Source organism: Myotis brandtii, unplaced genomic scaffold, assembly GCF_000412655.1.
Source record: "Myotis brandtii unplaced genomic scaffold, ASM41265v1 scaffold118, whole genome shotgun sequence".
NCBI classification, from domain to species: domain Eukaryota; kingdom Metazoa; phylum Chordata; class Mammalia; order Chiroptera; family Vespertilionidae; genus Myotis; species Myotis brandtii.
In genome coordinates this window covers 162,320-174,362 of record NW_005354090.1, presented here as the reverse complement: position 1 = coordinate 174,362, position 12,043 = coordinate 162,320, and the positions used below count along the sequence as shown (strand labels likewise).

The window sequence follows — 12,043 nt, the reverse complement described above, 5'->3', positions numbered from 1 at the left end:
TCGCCCCCTGCCCAAGGCCTTTACCACACTATTGTCTGTGTCCATTGGTTATGCATATATGCATATAAATTCTTTGGTTAATCTCTTCCCACCACCTACCTACCCCTGCCTTCCCTCTGAGATTCATCAGTTTGTTCCATGTTTCTATGTCTCTGGCCATATATATATATATTTTTTAAATATACACTGAGTGGCCAGATTATTATGACCCAGATTCCTTCCACATTGTGGCTCTAGACTCTGCCACCTTCAACTAATGGCTTCTGTGGTCACCATGCTCATCTACATCAAGCTATAGAAATAGAAAAAGCATGGAGGACAGATGGCACATAGGAGATCTTCATGAGCCATCCTGGACGTGATTACAGCCACTTCTGCTCACCTTTTTGTGGTTAGAACTCAGTTATACACAGTCACACCTAATTGGGTGGGAAGCTGGGAAATGTAGTATAGCTGTGTCCCAGGAGAAGTTTAAATTGTTTGAAACTACCCCCTGGCAGTTTCTCACTCTCAAAGCCACCAAAATTGACTTTAATTTTTATTATTTAAAAATAAAATGTCCAGCCTGGCTGGTATGGCTCAGTGCTTGAGCATTGACTTATGAACCAGGAGGTCATGGTTTGACTCCTGGTCAGGGCACATGCCAAGGGTTGCAGGCTCTATCTCCAGTAGGGGGCGTGCAGGAGGCAGTCAATCAATGTTTCTATCTCTCCCTCTCCCTTCCTCTCTGAAATAAATAAAAATATATTTAAAAATAAAAAGTCCAATTTCATTTTGGGGGGTATTTTAAAAAGTCAGAGTTTGTACCATGATGTCATAAAATATGTTTGTTGGTTCCAGGTTTATGGCAAATGCAAAGCATTATATTATGTGAACAGGCCACTAAGAATTCTTTATTTACCTGCTTATAACTGTACTCTTCGCCCAGGTAAGAGAGCGCTCTTATTTTGTTTATTTTAATGAAAGATGGAAAAAGTGAATTAAGCAGGGCTATTCTCCTGTTCTTATTTCCTATTCATACCAAGGCCAGGTTCTTAATGTATCTGATACTTGCCTCCCCTGTGAAATTCAACTTGCACTGCTCTTCTTCCCATAATTAATCTTCCTAAATTACCTGCAATAGTTTTATTCATGAATATTGAATTAAATCCTAAATTTTTAGTCTGACATAAATGGGATCATCTCTACACTGGTCTCCAGGCTACCTTTCTAGCTATCTCTGCCATTACCTCCCTGAGTATATCACCTCTGTACTTCATTCAACTGAAAACCCCACTCTTTTCTGAATACACATTGCACTTTCCAATCTTTGCTTCTTGCTTGTACCTTTCCTTCTGCTGAGGATGCCCTCCCCTGGTACCCACACACTGGTAACTCATATTTATTCTTTAAGGTCCACTGCCAATGTTCTTCTATAATGTTCTCTATTCAGGAAAGGAACAAACTCTCCTGCTCTCATTCCTATGAAAGTTTAACATAACCACTCATGGAGCACAGACCATGCACTGCCTTGATTTGAAGTCTTCTATCTTATTTCATGCAGAATATTTTATACCTTCTTTCTTCCTGCTACAGCCTCCCCCAAGTCCCTAACAAGTGTAAGGAGTCCATAATATTGTTGAGCAAATGAACTAAGACTGAGAATGAAACTAATGGCATTTCAAATATGCACATGTATTCATTCTGGATCCTTCTCTTCGGAAGCAAGCATCCAAGGCATAGGAAAATTAGATATGGCTACTTGTCAAACTACTATGTGCATGTGACTCCCCTGGTGGATGTTGTTCAAGTACAGACTCTCATTCCACAGGTCTGTGGTGGGGCCTGAGAGTCTGCATTTCTAACAAGCTCCAGGTCATAACACTGTTGCCGGTTCCTTTGAGGGACAAGGCAACAGAACAAATGTTGTATTAGCCACAGTTGAAGCTTCCTGGTTGAGAAGATGAGACTTACTTAAATTAGAGAACAACAACTAGTAAAACAGATCAGGACTCAAAAGTCACAGGTACCAGAGGTATGGGAGGTCAGAAAATGACACATAGATTTGGTGCCACGAGTGACAAACTGTGGATGTAACTCCCCCAAAGAATAGCCAAATACACTCATATAAATGCATGATTGATCAACTGTTTTGCTCTGTAATAACTTGCAGAGAAGTTCTTACCCTGACTTTCACACTAGTTTTATAACCCCAGTCAGAAATTCTGCTTGTACCATTAGAATGATTATTCTAGCCAATCATACAATAAGTTGGCCAATTTCTGGCTGACTTGCATTTTTGAATCAGAGAGAGAGAGTGCTTGAACCTTTCATATGTCACTCATTCATTCACTCAATAAGCATTTGCAAAGCACTCACATTATCTTAGGTGTTGGAGACTAAGAAATGAATAAGACATACCAATAATAAGATCTCAACCTTTTAAGATACTCAGCTGGTTTACAAAGGCAATAATGATAGAAGGTATTGAGCTACTAATAGGGGGGAAGGTTTTTGTGTCAATATAAACACATATGTGTTTTGAACAAAATTCTGAGCATAAATACATTTGTGTTAGGTGAAAAAAATTTTGCTTTGATTTTTTAATACATTATTGAAGGAATACATGCTCATTGCAGAAAACTCACTGCTGATAGCTAACTTTCATTCCAGATAATGCCTTTTTCACGCCATCCTTGCCGAAACTGAATATATTTTTTTATTTAATCTCTGCTTCTGCTGTGGTCATATGATTTATAGGATTAAAAACCATTAAGGAGCTTTATTTTTAAACTACTCTCTTTGTCATCAACAGTTTCTCGAAGAAAGATTCAGAATATGTGTCCTGACTGCCCATCCCCACTAACTTGTCAGATCCCAAAGTTCTGGAAACTGCCATAGAGACACTTGCAAGTTTCAACAAGGACAGTGAATCAGGGCAATATTCTCTTGTCAAAGTCACCAAAGCTTCTAAGCAGGTGAGGTGGAAATGCCCAGTTACACCAACAATGTCTCATGACTGTTGCTATCGATTCCTAAACTGAGAGGAGAATATTAAGGCACTTCTTTGGTTATAATCCAATCTTTACTCCCTGCTTTGGTAGACCTGAAGCACATTCAATCAATTATGTTTCAGTTTCTAAGTTATTCCATGAAATTTCCACAAGAGTTGTGGGATTTGATTTTACCTCAATGCCTTTAAGGCATGAATGGAAATGGACTCAGAGTCTCCTTGGTTTATTCTACCCAGGTTCACTACTTACTGCTACATTCTCATATATGATTGACCATGAATCTCATTTAGCAGGTCAGCTTCTGCTCCATGTTAAGGCCTGGAGTGGATGTTGAGTTTTGTGGATTAGGAGAAATGGAGGCTCATCTGCATTTGAATTATGTTGATATCTATCATATAAAGAAAAACTAATCTAAAAACAAAACTGCTTGAAGAAAATTAAGCTCACCCAAGGGAAGGTTTTTAGAACCCATTCAAATCCCTAAAAGGGAAGAAATGAATGCTGATTATGTTTTCTAAATAACAAAATCATAATAGGGGGTTTGATCATGGTGGGAATTACAGGGACAACAGGAGACCAGTGTTGACAATGACTCAGGGAATGTATGGATTCTATAAATATAATGCTGCCAAACCTCAGTTGTTTCTCTACATAGAGAGTTTTGATTTTTATTTCTCAACTCTTGTGTCATACCAGTGGATGTATGGCCTCTCCTACTTTGTGGAATATTTAATCAAAGAGTCACCAGATATCAAAACCGAAGCCAGCAGTTCTGGATATCAGCCCACTCCCTATGGGGTGAGTATTCCTGAATGTCTTCATAATTTAAGATTTGTGTTCCCAGATCATCTATAAGTATGATTGAGCATAAATTATGTATGAGCTGTCAAAGACATTTTTCTTCTCCTCAAGGAGTAACTGACTAATTAGAGGTTGTGGTGGCTCAGATGCAATAATATTTTATTGTAAATACAATTTTCATCAGCAATGTTATGCCTTTGCAGAAAAAGATCATAGATGCTGTAAAATATAGAGAAACCTTCTCAGTGGTTGATTGTGGTCCTACTTATATCTGAACAAATCCAGTCACATTTAGAATACAGTTTTATTCCTTGGGCCACTCTTTAAGAAGGACAAAGTCAAACAGGACGTCTTTGAAAGAATTCATCCAAGATGAAGAGGGTGCCTTGAAGCCATCTGACATACCTGGTAGGAATGCCAGTTGGCACAACGTGTTGTAACACAATTGGACAAAATGCCTCAAAGTCTTTTTCCATTTATTTACTTATTTCTAATAACAGCTTTATTAAGACATAATTCACACACCATTAAATTCACCCTTTTAACCTATACAATTTAGTGACATTTTAGTGTATTCTCAGAGTTGTGCCACCACCATCAGTATTTAATTTTAGAATATTTTCATCAGTTTCCAAAGAAACTCCATACCCATTAGCAATCACTCTCCTTAGTCCTTTACCCATGCCCATGGAATCCACTAATCTATTTGCTATCTCTGTGACTTTACCTTTATCTGAACATTTCATTTAAGGAATCATACTGTATGGCCTTTTCAATCTGTCTTCTTTTACTTAACATAACATTTTAAAAAAATATATATTTTAATGATTTTTTTCAAGGAGGAAGGGAGAGGGATAGAGAGTTAGAAACATCGATGAGAGAGAAACATTGACCAGCTGCCTCCTGCACACCCCCTACTGGGAATGTGCCCGTAACCAAGGTACATGCCCTTGACCGGAATCGAACCTGGGACCCTTCAGTCCGCAGTCCGATACTCTATCCACTGAGCCAAACCGGTTAGGGCTAACATAACATTTTTAAGGTTTATCCATTTTGTAGAATGTATGAGTGCTTCATTTCTTTTAATTATCAAATAATATTTAATTGTAGGGATATACCACATATTATTAATTCATCAGTTGATGGATATTTGGGTTTCCTCATTTGAGCTATTATGAATAATGTTGCTATGAACATTTGTGTACAAGTTTTTATGGATACATATGTTTTCATTTCTCTTGGGTATATACCTTGGACTGGGATTGCTGGGTCATATGAGAACTCTATGTTTAACCTTTTGACTAATTGTGAAAAGTGACTGCACCAGTTTTATAAACCCATCAGCAATGTAGGAGGGTTTTAATTTCTCTACACAAATGCCAAGGCTTATTATTATTATCTGTCTTTTTATTATAGCCATCTTACTGGGTGTGAGGTAATATTTTATTTTGGTTGTTATTTGCATTTTCCTCATGGCTAATGATGTTGAGGATCTTTCAATGTGCTTACTGGACAATTGTATATATTCTTTGGAGAAATCTATTCAAATCCTTTGTCCATTTTAAAATTGGCCTATTTATTTTTTATAGTTGATGTGTAAGAGTTCTGTACATATTCTGGATACAATCCCCTCATCAGATATGTGGTTCTCAAATATTTTTTTCCGTTGTCTGGATTGTCTTTTCATTTCCTCAATGATGTTTTTTGAAGTACAAAGTCTTTAATTTTGATGAAGTCGTAGTTGTATATTTTTTCTTTTGTTGAATGTGCTTTTGAGGTCATACTTAAAACACCATTGCCTAATCCAAGATCAGTAAGATTTATTTACTCCTATGGATTCAGCCAATGGTTTTATAGTTTTAGCTCTTATCTATGACCCAATTTTAGTTAATTTTTGTATATGATGAGAGGTAGGAGACTCAACTTTATTCTTTTGCATGTGGATGTCCAGGTGTCCCAGCACTATTTGTTGAAAAGACTATTTCTTCCCCCATTTAATTGTCTTGCATACTTCAAGAAGATCAATTGACCATAAGTATAAGGGTTTATTTCTATACTCTCAATTTTATTCCACTGATCTACATATCTATTCTTACACCACTACCACTCTATCTTAAATATTATAGCTTTGTAGTAAGTTTTAAAATTGGGAAATGTGAGTCCTCCTTGCTCTCATTCAAGATTGTTTTGGGTATTCTAGATTCCTTGAATTCTTACAACAATTTTAGAATCAGCTTGTTAGTTTCTATTTTTAAAAAGGCAATTGGAGCCCTGGCTTGTGTAGCTCAGTTGGCTGGAGCATCATCACGTACACCAAAAGGTTGCAAGTTCGATTCCCTGTCAGGGCACATACCTACTAGTGCGTTGTGAGTTTGATCCCCAGTTAAAATATGTACAGGAGGCAATTGATCAATGTTTCTCTCTCATGTCAATGCTTCTCTCTCTCTCCTTTCCTCTCTCTCTCTCTCTCTCTCTCTCTCTCTCTCTCAAATCAATAAAAATATGTCCTTGGGTAAGGATTAAAAGAAAAGGCAGTTGGTTATTTGAGAGGGATTGGTTGCATTGAATCTGTAGATCAATGTGGGAAGTATTGTCATTTTAACAATATTAAGTCTTCCAACCCATGAATATGGGCTGTCTTTCCATTTTTTTAGAACTTAATTTCTTTCAACAATGTGTTGTAGTTTTCTGTGTACAAGACTTTTATTTATTTGTACACCTAAATATCTTATTCTCTTTGATGCTACCATCATATATTTGTCTTCTTAATTTTATTTTTGGATTATTCATAGCAAGTTTATAGAAATAAAATTGATTTTTATATATTGATCTGTATCTTGTAACCTTGCCAAACTCATTTATTAGTTCTAATAGTTTTCCAGTAGATTCCTTAAGATTTTCTATATATGTACAAGATCATGTCATCTGCAAATAGAAATAGTTTACTTCTTCCTTTCCAATCTGCATGCCTTTATTCATTTATTTGACTAATATTCCTGGCTAGAACTTCCAGTGCAATGTTAAATAGAGGTGGGGAGAACAGATATCCTTATCTTATTCCTGTTTTTAGGGAGGGAAGGATTCAGTATTTCATTATTTAATATGATGTTAACTGTAGGTTTTTCATAGATACTGTTTATCAAGTTGAGAAAGTTTTCTTCTATTGTTAGTTTGTTGAATATTTTTATCAAGAGAGAGTGTTAGAGTTTGTCAAATGCTTTTTCTGTGTTAATGAGATCATGTGATTTCCCCCCTCTTTTAATCTATTAGTATTATATATAGCAATGATTGATCTTTGTATATTAATACAGTCTTGCACTTTGGAAATGAATCCCAATTGATCATAGTGTACAATACTTTTTACATGTTGCTGAATTCCATTTGTCAGTATTTTTAAAAAGATTTTTATCTATATTCATAAGAGATACTGATCTATAGTTTATTTTTGTGTTGTCTCTGCCCTATTTTAAATATGAGTTTAACATTGGCCTCATAGAATGAGTTGAAAATTTTCTCCTATTTTATTTTGGAAGAGTTTGTTGGTATTCATTCTTCTTCAACTGTTTGGTAGAATTCACCAATAAAGCCATCTGGGTCTGGGCTATTCTTTGTGGGAAGTTTTTTTGGACTAATAATTCAATCTCTTGTTATAAGACTATTCAGATTTTTTTATTTCTTCTTTAGTGGATTTTGGTAGCTTGTATCTTCCTAGGAATTTGTCTATTTTGTCTAAGTTATCTAATTTGCCAGTATAGTTGTTTACAGTATTCCCTTTTTATTTTTGAAGGATCTGAAATAATGTTCCCTCTTTAATTCTAATTTTAGTATTTTGAGTCTTTTTTTGGGGGTCAGTCTAGGGCTTTGTCAATTTTATTGATCTTTTCAAGGAGTCAACTTTCAGTTTTGTTTATTTTCTTTGTGTTATTTTTATCACCTAGTTTATTTCCTCTCTATTCTTTATTTTTGCCTACTTTGTGTTTGCATTGGGCTTATTTTACTCTACTTTTTCTAGTTTTCTAAGGTAGAGCTTAGGTTATTGATTTGTAATCTTTTTTCTCTTTTTTTTTTAATAAAAAATATATTTTTTGTTTATTTTAGAGAGGAAGGGGAAGGGAGAAGAAAGAGAGAGAGAGAGAAACATCCCTACTGGGGATCAAACCCACAACCCGGGTATGTTCTCTGAGTGGGAATCGAACCAGCGACCTTTGAATTCATGGAAAGATGCTCAACCAACTGGCCAGGGCTCTTTTTTACATAAGCGTTTACATCTATAAATTATTTTTGAAGGAATTTTTTAGCTTCATCTCAACAAGTTGTGTACATTGTGTTTTTGTTTCCATCCATCTGAAAGTATTTTCCAATTTTCATTGTGATAGCTTCTTTGACAAATTGGTTATTTAGAAGTATGCTATTTAATTTTCAAATATTTGAAATTATCTTTAATTAGTGATTTTTAATTAATTCCTTCATAGTCACAGAATATTGTACAAATTCCCCAATTTTCTTCTGTTATTCTGTTTCTAAAAACATTTCATTGTGGTTGGAGAATGTACTTTGAATGATCTTAATTCTTAAATTTACTAAAGTTTATTTTATGGTTTATAATAAGGAATATCCTGGAGAATGTTCCATGTACACTTGAGAAAAATGTGTATTTTGCTGTTGTTAGGTGAATTATTTGGTAATTGTCAGGGTTAGTTGGTTTATACTGTGGTGTAAAATTTCTGTTTCCTTGTTAATATTCTGCATAGTTGTTCTATCCATCATTGAAAGTGAGGTTTCAAACTGTTACTGTTGAATTTTCTACATCTCCCTTGAATCAGTTAGTTTTGGCTAATGTACTTTGGGGCTTTGTTGCAGGTCATATATATGTATAGTTGTCATGTTTTTCTAATAAATTGACTTTTTATCATTATAAAATGTTTTTCCTTCTCTCTAGTAACAATTTTTGTCTTAAAGTAAATTTTGCCTAATATTTGTATAATCATTCCAGCTCTCTTTTGGTTACTGTTTACAGTGTAAGTTTTTTCCATCTTTTTACTTTCAACCTATGTGTGTTTCTAAAAAGCCTTTTGCAACCAGTCAATTGAATATTTTCAATTTTGTCAAGGAATAATTGGGAAAACATCTTCACCCTATTTTGTGGAATCTCCCACTTGTCAATGACTTCTTGGGCAGATCTCCTAGCTATCTGATTATTTTCAATAAGAGAAACAATTTCACTTAGGTAATTAAGATTCACTTTCAGTTATTGACTGTTCAGTCAATTCTGAATCAACAAGAAATCTCACATTTAATACAAAGTTTTCCCTTTCTGTAGCTCAAGCCTGACCTAGATCTTAAGACCTGATGTGAGGAAGGGATCAAGGTCTGTCCTTTCATTTTTTTCTTCCCCTCCTGCAATCTTTTGCTTAATTCTGGATCTTCCAAGTTCAAAGAACAATGAGAGAGGAGTAGAGAAAAGAGTACCGAGTCTTTTTACACAACTAAACCTGCAGTTGTAGTTTTCTCTTGCTCTACACTGGCTCTCTATGAAACAGGCTCCGGTGTGGGTTCTCTCAGATTGTACAGCTGTGAGTTCATCCAGAGGTCTTTTCCTAGTAGGATGATGTATTCTCCAGCTGGCTCCTTGGAACTGTCCCTTCTTAGAGCCCCCACAAAATTTTACTATTAAATGCCCTGTATTTGAAAGTCCCTTCAGGTGGGCACATTCAAAAGAATACTACATATGACATTTGCTTGTTCCATGTAAACTTCACAGATTTTTACTATCTCAGACAGTGGAAATAGGCTTCCCTTGCTGCCCTTTCTTCTTACCATGGTAGGCTGCTTTACCAAGATCCTCTCTTAGAATGCTCTAAGAGAGAAACAAATCCCTATCTCCATAGCCCATATGTCCCTAAACTCTAGGATTTACACATCAAGCATGCCTTCAAACTCCCTTTTTGTGGTCTGCTTTAATTTTCAGCACCAGGTAGGCCTAGGAAATATGATAGCTCAGCAAATCCCAGGCTGAGTGGGAGGGGCCAGGCTCTACTTGGTACCAGTACCTGCAGTCTCTCCAGCAGGTTCTCTCAGAGCCCTTTCCCTGTGTGATTTGGTGATGAAGAGGAGAAGGGAAGGGCTGAAGCACCATTCCCCAAGAACTTTCCACATTAATGGATTTTTCCCGCTCTGAAGAATTTCTAATCTTCTCTTCATATAGTCTGGAGATGGGTGGTAGAGTAATATTCAGGCACTCTCTTTAGACACATGTTAGTAAATTCAATGTGAATACTGTATTCTTAAAATTCTTTAGAGATTGAGGCAACATTTTATTATAATATTCTATTTATACTTGAAAATGTCTATCCTCTGTGACTCTAAAATTTCTCTTCCAGTAATTTATCTTAAGAAGTTAACTAGGTATATATGAAAAGATATAGCTTCAATGTTTAAACAAAACAAATGAGATACAATTTAGTGTCTAACAAAAGAGAACTTGTTAAATAACAGAGGAATACTAGGTAATCATTATAAAGATCATAGAAGCCTGGCCGGTGTGGCTCAGTGGTTGAGCGTCAATCCATGAACCAGAAGATGGTGGGTTTGATTTCTGATCAGGGCACATGCCCAATTGCAGGCTCAAACCCCAGCAGGGGGTGTGTAGGAGGTAGCCAAATGATGATGAAGTTTCTCTCTCATCTATGTTTCTATCTCTTCCTCTCCCTTCCTTTCTCTCTAAAATCAATAAAAACATATTTTTAAAAAGATCATAGAAGACTATTCAATGCCATAAAAGGATTTTCTCAACATATTATTAACTGACAAAAGGGGTTATAAATAATATATAAATTATAATCCTATTTTCTAGAAGAAAAACGATATATATGCACAGAAAAAAAAGATTAGAAGAAAAGAAATCATATCTTTCTGTGCAATTATAGGTCTTTTTATTTTCGTTCTGTTTATCCATATTCTAAATAACTATTACATGTGTAATAAGAAAACAAAATTATTTTATTTTTTAAATAAAGAAAAGTTGAAGGAGCCGAGAGTAGTTTTGTCTGAGAAGAGTGTTAACGTGAAAGCATTCAAACCCGTAAAGAATTTTTGTGAGTTTATTTAAGTCAAACTGTCCACAATTCCTGAGAAGCAGAGTCTCAAGAGATTTGGATAATGCTCAGGAGAATGGCAGTTTTTCACTTTGTTTTATACATTACAATCAAAGGAGGAGAAGTAAGTGGGTTACATAAAATCCATTGGTGATACATTAGGGAGGTGGGAGAAAGCAAAGCTGTGGGGGAGGGAACCTCTGAGATTGAATAAAAAGTAAAAGTAAATTGATAGATACATACTTCTTTTACTTAGTTGGGTACAGGATAGTTAATGTCAAAAATTATACTTTTTTTTTTTACTTAGGTAGGTACAGGATAGTTAACAGTTAACAATTAACATGATAACAATAACAATGAAAGGATTTATGGTCTCTGCCCTTACAATGATCCCATTGATAATTGTAAACAGTTGATTGTGCCCTGAGGGGTCTGGAAAAGGGGAAGATACAAGTTACCCTGACATTTTAGATATGTTATCTTAAATGCAAAAAGACAATAGGCTCAGTTAAGGTAAAGATTGACCTTTGTCAGGAAAGATATTGGCCTAGGACAGTGATGGCAAACCTATGACACACAAACTCATTTTTTTGGTTGATTTTTCTTTGTTAAATGGCATTTAAATATATAAAATAAATATCAAAAATATGAATCTTTGTTTTACTATGGTTGCAAATATCAAAAAATTTCTATATGTGGCATGGCACCAGAGTTAAGTTAGGGTTTTTCAAAATGCTGACACACTGAGCTCAAAAGGTTCGCCATCACTGGCCTAGGACATGACTACCTACTATAAACTGCCTTTAGTTAAAGTTTTAATTTCAGACCATCCTTTGTGGTTACTTTAGGTCTTTGAGTTTGCAAGACCGCCATGCAGGCCTTCCCTGAGCTTGTCAGATTAGCATGTGGCCCCTTTCATCCACAAGAATTAACTCAGATAGAACATACATAAAGGGCTGCTCTATATGAGAGTTGAGAACAAATTTTTTAAGTGACCCAAGGGTAGAAATAGGGCCAAGAGGTACACAGTCTATAGACACAGATTTCCACTTCGTTTAAAGAATTTTCTAATAAAGTTTGTTCCTCAAGAAGTTTTATTTTTAAATTTTATTTTATTGTTTAAAGTATTACAAATAGTACTATATATGTCTCCCT

General features: G+C 35.4%; 2 long non-coding RNA genes across 2 annotated transcripts in view; both read left to right on the top strand.

Annotated features, from left to right (window-relative positions):
* The first annotated feature begins 838 nt into the window (after positions 1–838).
* Positions 839–2,886, top strand: LOC106723613. Its single transcript, XR_001359904.1, has 2 exons — positions 839–928; positions 2,795–2,886. It is a non-coding gene; the product is annotated as an uncharacterized LOC106723613 (long non-coding RNA).
* Positions 2,887–3,691: 805 nt separating this feature from the next.
* LOC102243005 overlaps positions 3,692–12,043 on the top strand; it is an 18,342-nt gene continuing 9,990 nt past the window's right edge. The window contains exon 1 of the long non-coding RNA XR_001359906.1: positions 3,692–3,791. This is a non-coding gene — a long non-coding RNA (uncharacterized LOC102243005). The remainder of the gene's footprint in view (positions 3,792–12,043) is intronic.